This window comes from Belonocnema kinseyi, chromosome 8, assembly GCF_010883055.1.
Source record: "Belonocnema kinseyi isolate 2016_QV_RU_SX_M_011 chromosome 8, B_treatae_v1, whole genome shotgun sequence".
In the NCBI taxonomy this organism is placed as follows: domain Eukaryota; kingdom Metazoa; phylum Arthropoda; class Insecta; order Hymenoptera; family Cynipidae; genus Belonocnema; species Belonocnema kinseyi.
Window position 1 is genome coordinate 43,482,434 of NC_046664.1, and position 9,755 is coordinate 43,492,188.

The window sequence follows — 9,755 nt, forward strand, 5'->3', positions numbered from 1 at the left end:
GGTCGGGCGTAGAAGGAAGGGAGGTGGGGTTGGAGTTAGACATGGGAGAAGAAGGTTGTGGGAAGGAGAGTAAGGAGCAAGAAAAGGGGAGTGAAGTGGATGATAAGATAGGATCTTATATGATAGTATCGGATAGGATGGGATCGACTTAATTAACGTATTAATAAGCTACGAAATTCTGTTTCTTCAGGCGCAAAGCGCCTAATTAGACGAAGGTGGTTTTCTTCCAATGAAGATTGCCTTTCAATAATAACCGATTCCACATTGACATTGCGTACCTTTAGAGACTTATAAAGAAGAATAATGCGACGAAGTAAGCCGGGATTTTTTAAAGAACATTATTCCTACTTGCAGTGGTGCAACTTTACATACGCGACGCATTTTGTGGGTGAGCTTTCCATTCTTTAAGAAGGGTTGGTGCCTATTTTATATAGATCGCCTAGTCTGCATACAAAATACATTCAGAAACGCAGAATTGTAGCTTTTAGGCGAATTGAAGTGACTTTCGAACGATGCGTCTTAAAAATGAAGAGAAATTCGACAAGATGCTGTCGCGCGAGCTCGCCCCTAATCCATTAGACTGCCAGGCTTACCTTGCAAATATTTTCTGCATAAATTCGCCTGCTCGTTCAAGACGATGGAGGCAACCCCACTGCGACAAATATATTCTTCTTTAAGATTTCCAACCAGCTTATGAGTAGGAGCGCACCTATTAATTTTGGCACCCTTATAACCATACCCAAGTACCTCCATTGAGATGAAATGCTCAGATATAATTTTATTTGAAGAAGTTTCAATCATTTCGTTTTCACAAGTAAACACTTCTCATTTCGGGAATTTTTAGCTACGGAAGTAGAATTTAAATTGGAGGATCCTTTCGAATCTTTTATAGTAGCCCTGAAAATTTTGTTACTCTGAAATTCCTAAATAAATCGTGAATCATTTTAAATCCCCTGCGGTTTTTAAAACCCTTGAAAATAATAAAAATACCTTAACATAGTTTCATTTCTTTTAAAATCCTATGATACCCTTAAATCTAGAAAAATCAACTTAAATACCTCGAATTACCTGAAATCTGTAGATATCCATAGAAGACTCTTGAATTTTTCATTTTATTTTATTAATTTCCTAAAGTATTTTAAAAATCTGTTTGCATCCTTTGAAACCTGTTAAATATCATTGATATCCTGGACACTCGTTTCTAATTTTTTGTTTGATTGTCTAAAATCCTATGAAACACTTTGAAAATCCTACAAAAAATGTAAAATCTTCTTAAATTCAATGGAATACTCTAAAATTCTCTTAACTCATTAAAATCCTTTCAAATAAATTGAAATTTTCAAAATACCTTAAACATTATGAAATCGCTAGAAATCTTTTGAAGTCCCGTACAACATCGTGAAATCTTTAATATTTTTTTTATTCATTAAAAATATCTCATTCTTTAAAAGCTTCTGAGATCCGATACAATCCTACTCAATCTTTAGAAATTCCTTGAAATACCTAGAATCCCATACAATTTTATTCTATTTCATTTAATCTTTAACGTTCTCGATTGAAATTCTTCGAAAATCTCTTAAAATCCTTTGATATGTTTGATACGCTTTTTAAATCCCTTGAAATGTTGTTAACTCTTGAAAATTCTTGGAATATTACAATGTTTAAAGTCCTTGGAGATCCTATAAAATCGCGTATATCTGCTAAAATCCGCTGAAATCAGCTAAAACTTCCTAAAATCTCTTGAAACCTCTTGAAATCTTTGCAATTCTCTGAAATCCCATGAAAAATTTTTTAAAATTTGAAACACTATAAAGTCCTTTCAAAACCCTTAAATCAGTTGAAATTATTTAAAACCCCTTGGATATCGTTGCAATATTTAAAGCCTCTCATAGTTTTATTAGCCCCTTAAAATTTTCTGAAATCCCTTTAAGTACTGTGAAATCTTTTGAAATTTCCGATTGTTGAGATAGGGATGTTATTTAAGTCTATCTTGCGAAAACGCATTAAATGGCCAAATCAAACAATAGTTGCATTAGCTAGAAATTTGACAAAATATTTGCATTACTGAAAGATGGAAAAGGTTAAGAACCTCCTTTACTCAATTTTAATTCGAACGGAATATTCCAGAAAAACCTGTTTTTTTAAGCGTGTATAGAAATGTTCAAAAAACCATACCTTATTTCTAAGCAATTCTACCATCCTGCACTTATTTGCACGAAAATTATTTACAAATTTTAGTAATTTTTAAACAAATTTAATTAAAATTTAATACAGAATAAGCAAGAGACTTTTTCAATTATTTTCAATTAATTACACCCCGTTTGTATTTGATTATTATAAACGATTGCAATTTTTATTACCCAAATTACATCAAGCTTATTGAGACGACTCCAATCATATAATTACAAAAACCTCAATTTTTATTTTAAGTTGAGTTAAGGAGGTTCTTGACTCTTGATGCATTCAACAGAGACAAGTTATAAACAAGAAAAAAAGAAGGGTCTTGGTTCACATGCGCAATATTCTTTCAAGATTCTTGACTTGATTTTGATTTGAATTTTTGCATATGCGAATAAAAATCTTAAAATACGATGCAGTTAGTCCAAGAAAACCTTACGGTATAATTGAATACATATTGAAAATATATTGAATCCTCGTCCCAAGAAATCGCTCTTCGTATTAAAAAATATTTGAGGTATTTAGAATGTTTTTGACATTTTTTAAATTTCTAGATTTTCGAGAAAATTTTCAATTCGTTTTCTTCTGAAAAAAAGATTTACTCTCTTCGCTCCACTGGGAATCGAACCACAGAATTTCCGATAGCCGGTCGAGTGTTTTCCGTTCAGCTATTAGAGAGATCGAAAGAAACATTTTCTTTTCAGAAATACACGCTATTTCAAGCCAGGTGTTAAATTTATTATACGAGTTAAAAAAGATAGTTGAAAAAAATCTACTCTCTCAACTCTCTTAAGAGAGTACATATTTTGTCAGAAGAAATTAAAATTTTTAATTAAAATAAAAAATTATTTCTGTTATTTGAAGAGTAAACTTGATCGACCGGTTTATTTCTATTTTCACGGTGGTAAAAATATATATACACTGTTTGGAGCTAACTATCTCCGATGATAATACACATTCCTTTAAAAATTTGTATACTATAATAAAAAATAAAAGAAAGATTCGAACGATATCGTGCGATATTCAAGAAATTATTCTCTTCAAGTGCATCACTATTCTTAACTTGTAGGACAGACTTGTTTTTGTAAATGATGGAGTAAAGAATGATACGATACTGGATTTGACATTTTCTCGAGAACAACGGTAACAAGTTCTTTCCGGGAAGGAGTAGAACGAGTATTTGCACGAATAAGAAAATCCACTTCTGCCCGGATGTAGAGAAGAGGATCGACTTAAGTAACGGGGCATTAGTTGACGCGAGTTCGAGTAAAGTGGTGTCAAGAAATCTTCGCATTAAACTCTTCTTCCACAATGAATAATTATGTAACCCCTAGAATTTGATCATTCCTTCTAACATTATACCAAGAAACTCGGATTTGAATAAAAAAAAAAACATTCAAGAATAATCTCTAACATTGTAAACCATTTCAAAATACGCATTTGATTAAAATGATCCAGATTTAATATTAAAATTATTTTACAGTTACAAGTAAACATCAGTTCTCGGACTCACGTTGGTATTGCAAGTTTTTGGCACATTCTCTTAACGATTCAACCATTTTTATATATTTTTTTAATGATACTAATGCTACTATTTTCTCAATTTGGTCGCTAATTCAACTATTTCTTCACTTTGCCTTTAAAAATTGTTTCAAACTTCTTTCCTAGATTCTCCAAAATAACATACATGCCATCTAAAAAATAAAAATTTGTCAAAATTTGATATTGAAAATATCAAATTTTCAATTTAACTGATTTCAGGGAATATCCAGGATTCCCAAGAATTTGTATGTAATTTTGAGGAATATCATGAGATTTCAAAGTATTTCGTGGGATTCTAGAATTTCAAATGATTTCGTAAGATTTCAGAATATTGCAAAGATTTCGAAGATTTGAAGGAATTTTTACGGTATTAATCAAATGTCAACGCATTTTAAGACAGTTTACAATATCTGCGGAATTAATAAGATTTCAAGCTAAATTATGAGGTTCCTTAGAGTATAAAGAATTTCTATAAGTTTAAATGGGTTAACGAATTTGAAGAGTTTTTCAGAAATTCCAGAGGATTTTAACAGAATTCAAGGATGTTTAATAGATTTCAGTCGATTTCAGTGGATTTGAAAGCTTTTAAGTTATTTTAAGATTAGATTAAGATTTCTTTTGGAAAACTTTTCAGCTAAGATGAGATGTTTCACTTTTGATACATCATAATTTACTGTGAGACTGCTCTGGAATTTTTCTGAATTGTATTTCTACAAAAGTCTATGAAAATTAGCAGAAATAAAAACATATGTCAGAAAATTCCAGAATACTAAAGAACTAGGTACTCATTTGGTCTGGGAGAAGTGTAAGGAGTTGTTCAAAGTAAAACGATTTTAATATATTGATTGTTTGGATCCACTTAAATATTTAACTAGTGCATCAGATAATATATTCCACAGTATTTTATTTTTAAAAGAAATCACAATTTAAAATGCCAAAAGAAAGATTTATCTGCGTGCTCGAAAATTCACATTATGCCTTACGATCAATCAAAGGGTAGTTCCCGGAGTACATAGACGGTTTTAATAATACCGTATGTTTGCTTGGCAAACCTAAAAGGGCCGGCGGGTCGTCTTCGAAGCCAAGCATGAACAACGCCTTTGAATCTCATTCATATCCAAGTAACGAAGAGTCCTGAAAGGGCATCGTTGGTCCTTAATGTGAAATAAATGAGAAGTTGCGGTCCGCCCTCTTCAGAGGGTGACTTCAGGCTACGGGATCCTCATAAGAAAACTTATGAATCGAAATGCGAGGTCGGGTGCCAAATCAGCTCACTGCTTTTAGAATTCTCAATAATTACTGCGCTCCTTTCCAGGACTTTCTTATAACTTATTCTATTTTTTCTTCTGGTACAACCTTTTCAACTTTCTCCAAAGAGTTGTCCCATTGTCTTATGGAGAAAACGGCACCTCTAAGAAACTTTCTTGAAATATTTTCTATACTTCATTATAATATTTTCATTTCATTATGAAATTTGAATATAATGGTGGAAGATAAATGTAAAAAGAATTATTTTTATTTTTGAAAGAAAAAATTAGGTAAATTAAAAACGAAGAAATCGTATATCAGTGTATATAAATTATAAGTAGAGACAAATAGACATAGAAGAAAAGTGAAATTTTCTTTTCTCGTACTGGGATTTGAATTCGCGACAGCGTGAATACTTTTCAGACTTAGGAGCAAAATCCAAACACCTTATCGTTTCAGCGACTCTGCTTCCAAAATGAATTAAAACTAAATATAAGTTTTACTGAAAGATATTAATGATTTAGCTAAACATACGTAATGAAACAAAAAATTGAATCATCTAAGCTGATACCTTATTAAAGCCATTTGACCAAAATTTCGTTTCTAATAGAAAAATACAGAGTACTCAATAATGAACAAAAAATAAAATAAAATATTAGTTACTGACTTCCAATAAAAATCTAATTTTAACACTTCCGTATTGAATGCAGCTTAACCTATGTTAATATTAATGAATATAATTAATATTAGTTTTAGAACTGTAAATAAAAAATAAAAAATTGTTTATCTGTCCTTATAATTTATATTTTATATATTGCGATGTGGAGAGCTTTGCTTAGTCGCCTGAGCTGACTGCTAGAGAGATTGATCAGTTAGCGACCCTTATCGGAACGATCCTTCGGAACGAACGTGTTGTTTGAATAAGCAAAACGGAAATTCTAGATCGATCTCAAAGTGGTCTCTTCTCCTACACATCCCTTACTTACTTTTATCATATCAATTCATTTATCTCTGGTACTAAAATGAGGCTTGAACCGCCCGAGTTACGTTTACCTCGAAAGGGATTTGGTTTAATATATAACAAACAATAAAATAATAATATTCTTCAAAATCGTTCCAAACTTTTAAACTACCTTAAATCTTGTAAAATCTCTAGAAATATTTTGAACTCCCGTGCGGCATCTTGCAATTTGTAATATATAATTTTAAATTCATTTTAAATGTTTAAATATTTGAAATCCTCTAAGACCATTGAAAATCATATGGAATCCATTATAGAAATTCTTTGAAATTCCTAACTAGAAGTCAGTTAAAATTTCATTCCATTTCACTTACTTCCTAAAGTTCTTTAGAAATTCTTCGAAATTTCCTAAAAATTCATTGAAATACTTTGAAATCCTCGGAATTCAGATGAAACTTCTTGAAATCCTCTGAAATCTTTGGTATCTTTTAAAATACTCTCAAAGTTTTGTAACCCTATAAAATCCTTTCAAATCCCTGGAAACAGTTGAACTCCTTTAAACCCCTTTGTAATCTTTTGAAATCTCGTGAAATTGGTTGAAATCCCCTTTGATTTAAAAAAAATATTCTAACAAACTTTGTAACCTATAAACTCCTTGAAAATTTCAAAAAATATTTAAAATCGCTTAGAATCCCCCCTTAGAATCCGTTGAAATCTTGTGGAGTTCTTAGAGGTCCCTTGAAATCTTTTGAAATCTTCAAAATATTAAAATCTTTGGAATTTTCGAATTTTGAGGTCGGGGATATCTTAGTTTAACGAATCAGCAAACAAGATTAAAAGTATGTTTAAAGGTAAAGTGAAAAATAATTGCAGCATTAGTAAACAATTTATGAAAATAGTAGCACTGTTTTGACCATCAGATCCAGAAGGTCTTTTTGGGCCCTAATCGGGTGCTGGCTAGCCCGTCATGGCCATAAAATTTCCGGAGTATTAAACACAAATATCTTTTTGCATATTTCTAAAAATACTCAGGATGTTTAAAAGTATTAAAAAATTTCTTATCATCTAGACTAGGTAGCCCTTTAAATAATTTTTGACGTCAACCACCTAAAATAGATTTTCACAAGAGCGACTGACTAGCGGTCAGGGCGGTCTATCCTGGCCCCGACTAGTTACCCGATGATTTTCTACACGGGTGCACTGTTTTAAAAAAAAGTGACAAAAAGTGTCAATAGTAGAAAGATAACGAAAAATGCAGCAAAATAAATGGGAGAAGGGAAATTTTTATGATTCTGGGTGGTGTTTTAAAGGGGAGAAGACAGGGAATATTTGAAATAATTTGAATGCAAATATGCGAAATATGAAATCGAATACCGGCTGTCGGTTCGATTTAGGATTTGTTACAGGAAAAATTTGGCAGAAAGCAGTAATTTTAGGAAAAAGCCGGGAGAAGGGTATACGTTCATTCGATTCATGTATCGAGGGTTGGCTTTTCGGGAAATCGAGTTCACCAGGGTCGACGTAGCGGAAGGAAGGCGAGGATATTATGCGTTTCGCGAGCCGCGAAAAGTGTCAAAACTTCCTTATCCTGATAGACTGCAAATCACGGTCCAGCGGTCTCAGAGCAGAAGAAGGTGAAGGTCGAAGTTGGAAATTTGGTGAGTTAGTCGTGTCTTCAGCAGGAGGAACAAATGGGAAACAAGCCGTGAAAACTAGATGACTATGAAACGGGAAATGCAATAATCCTCCTATCCTGACGTTTCTGCGAGGCTTGCAATGTGAGAGAAGTGACAGAAGAGAGATTGGGTGACAAGTGAAACTTGACACGCAGTCGAAAAGCTCTTGCCTCGCGATTTGTGAGATCTGTGATTTTTCTGCCTAGTTCTAAATATATTTTCTAATGACGTGGAAATCTACTTCGATAAAATGCAGAATTCAAGAAAGCATTTTTCAAGTTTGAATTCATTCATTTTTTGAGCTTTCTATTTGAAAAATAATTTTTAACATTTCTAGAATGATTAAATTTTAAAGGTTGACAATAATAATTTTTTTCAATTTAAAACGGTGAAAATGGCCGTGGTTTTTTCACTTTAAGTTTCTATATCTTCAATTTCAAAGTATAGTTTGAATGCTAAATGCTAGAGCAGTTTAATTTTTAAGGTCTTAAAAATTAAGTTTTTTCCTTCAAAAGTTTAAATTCGAAAATGTTTGGCATGAAATTTCTACATTTTTGGAGGTTTCTAATTTTTAATTTTACAATGTTGTAGTTTTAAATTTAAATATTTAAAAAGTCAGGGTAAGTTCACTATTATAACATGCAAAATTGCACAATTTCATATTGAAAGCTATGATAGACATTTTTTAAATTCAATAATTTCAGATTTTAATATTCTAAAATGTTTTGTCTGAATTTTAAACGTATAAAATTGTCTCGTTTTGTAAATTCTTCGAAATCGTAGAATATCAATAATAATATTGCTTACGCACTCGTTGTGATTGCTCTGCCCAATAAGAGTAACCATAATTTAGATTAATCAAAAACTCACCTGGAATAAAAATAAATAATAAAAAATTAGTTATGATATTTAATCATGCATTTTCAACTTTCTTATTAGTCATTATTCTTATAATATTATTTTCATAAATGCCGAAAAATCCAAACTAATACTTTTTTAGGACAAAAGTACCGCAAAATTCCTGATTTATTGTTTTTGAAATTTTGTACATTCTGTCCTTAAAAGGCCCTATTGAAGGGAAGCAAATTTTAAAAATTTTTGTTATTTAATTCATATTTCAGCACACCCGTCAGCCACTGTGAAAATTTTGCAAAAAATGACTCTTTTGTAGTACTTTTAATTCGAAAATTATTTAGGAGTTTCAAATATTAAAAAAAAATTAAATGCGGCTTTTCTGGTATTTTTGTGTCAAAAAAATTTTGCTTGAAATAAACACAAAACTTTCGAAACTTTTCGAGTACATTGGTCCCAAAAATTATTTAGAGCTTGCAATACTTTCAATAAAATAAGTAGGACTTTTGTATTACTTCGGTCCTAAAAGAGTCCCATTAGCACTCGTAAAAATTTCGAAAAAAGTAAAATCGGATTTGTCTTGTACTTTTGTCCTATCCATTTTTGAGGGCAGGGAATTTTTTTTTAATGGGGCTTGTAAAATTTTTTTTAATCAATTAAGGCGTTTGAGGTACTTTTATCCTAAAAAAGTTCTGCTCAAAAGCAAACAAACATTGAGCGGACGTTTTCGATACTTATGTTCCACAAAAGTCCCATCAGCACTCGTAAAAATGTCAAAAAAAGGAAAATGGAATTTGTCTAGTACTTTTGTTTCAAAAATTATGTAGAGCTTGCAAAACTCTTCAAAATATTGAGTGAGACTTTTGTGGTACTTTTGTTCTGAAAAAGTCCTGCTCAAAACAACAAAAATTGAGTGATATGGAATGTTTTCGATACTTTAGTTCCATCAGCACTCGTAAATATTTCGAAAAAAATCTGCTCGCTTCGCGGGCACATTGTCATCGCGCGTGGATCGCAATTGCGACTGTTGGTTCTCGCGCTTCGCACTCGATTATATATTTACTTTGCGCTTCGCGCTCGAAAAGCCCTTGCGCTACGCGCTCAGTCTTTGTATATTCCCTACACTTGTGCATATACTTTTTAAAACTAAAGGTCAAAGAATCGACAACAGTAATTTGGTGATTGTGAATTCTCTATTGTTAAAGCTTCTTCGGCTTTAAAGAACACATTCTCATCACGTATCTCGTGCTTCGCACTCAAGTTTGTCCCTCAAATTGTATATCATTTCCATAAATGTA

At 31.8% G+C, this 9,755-nt stretch overlaps 1 protein-coding gene across 2 annotated transcripts in view; it reads right to left on the minus strand.

Moving 5' to 3' along the window:
* LOC117178122 (probable G-protein coupled receptor Mth-like 1) overlaps positions 1-9,755 on the minus strand; it is a 264,166-nt gene that overhangs the window by 120,424 nt on the left and 133,987 nt on the right. The window lies entirely within an intron of this gene.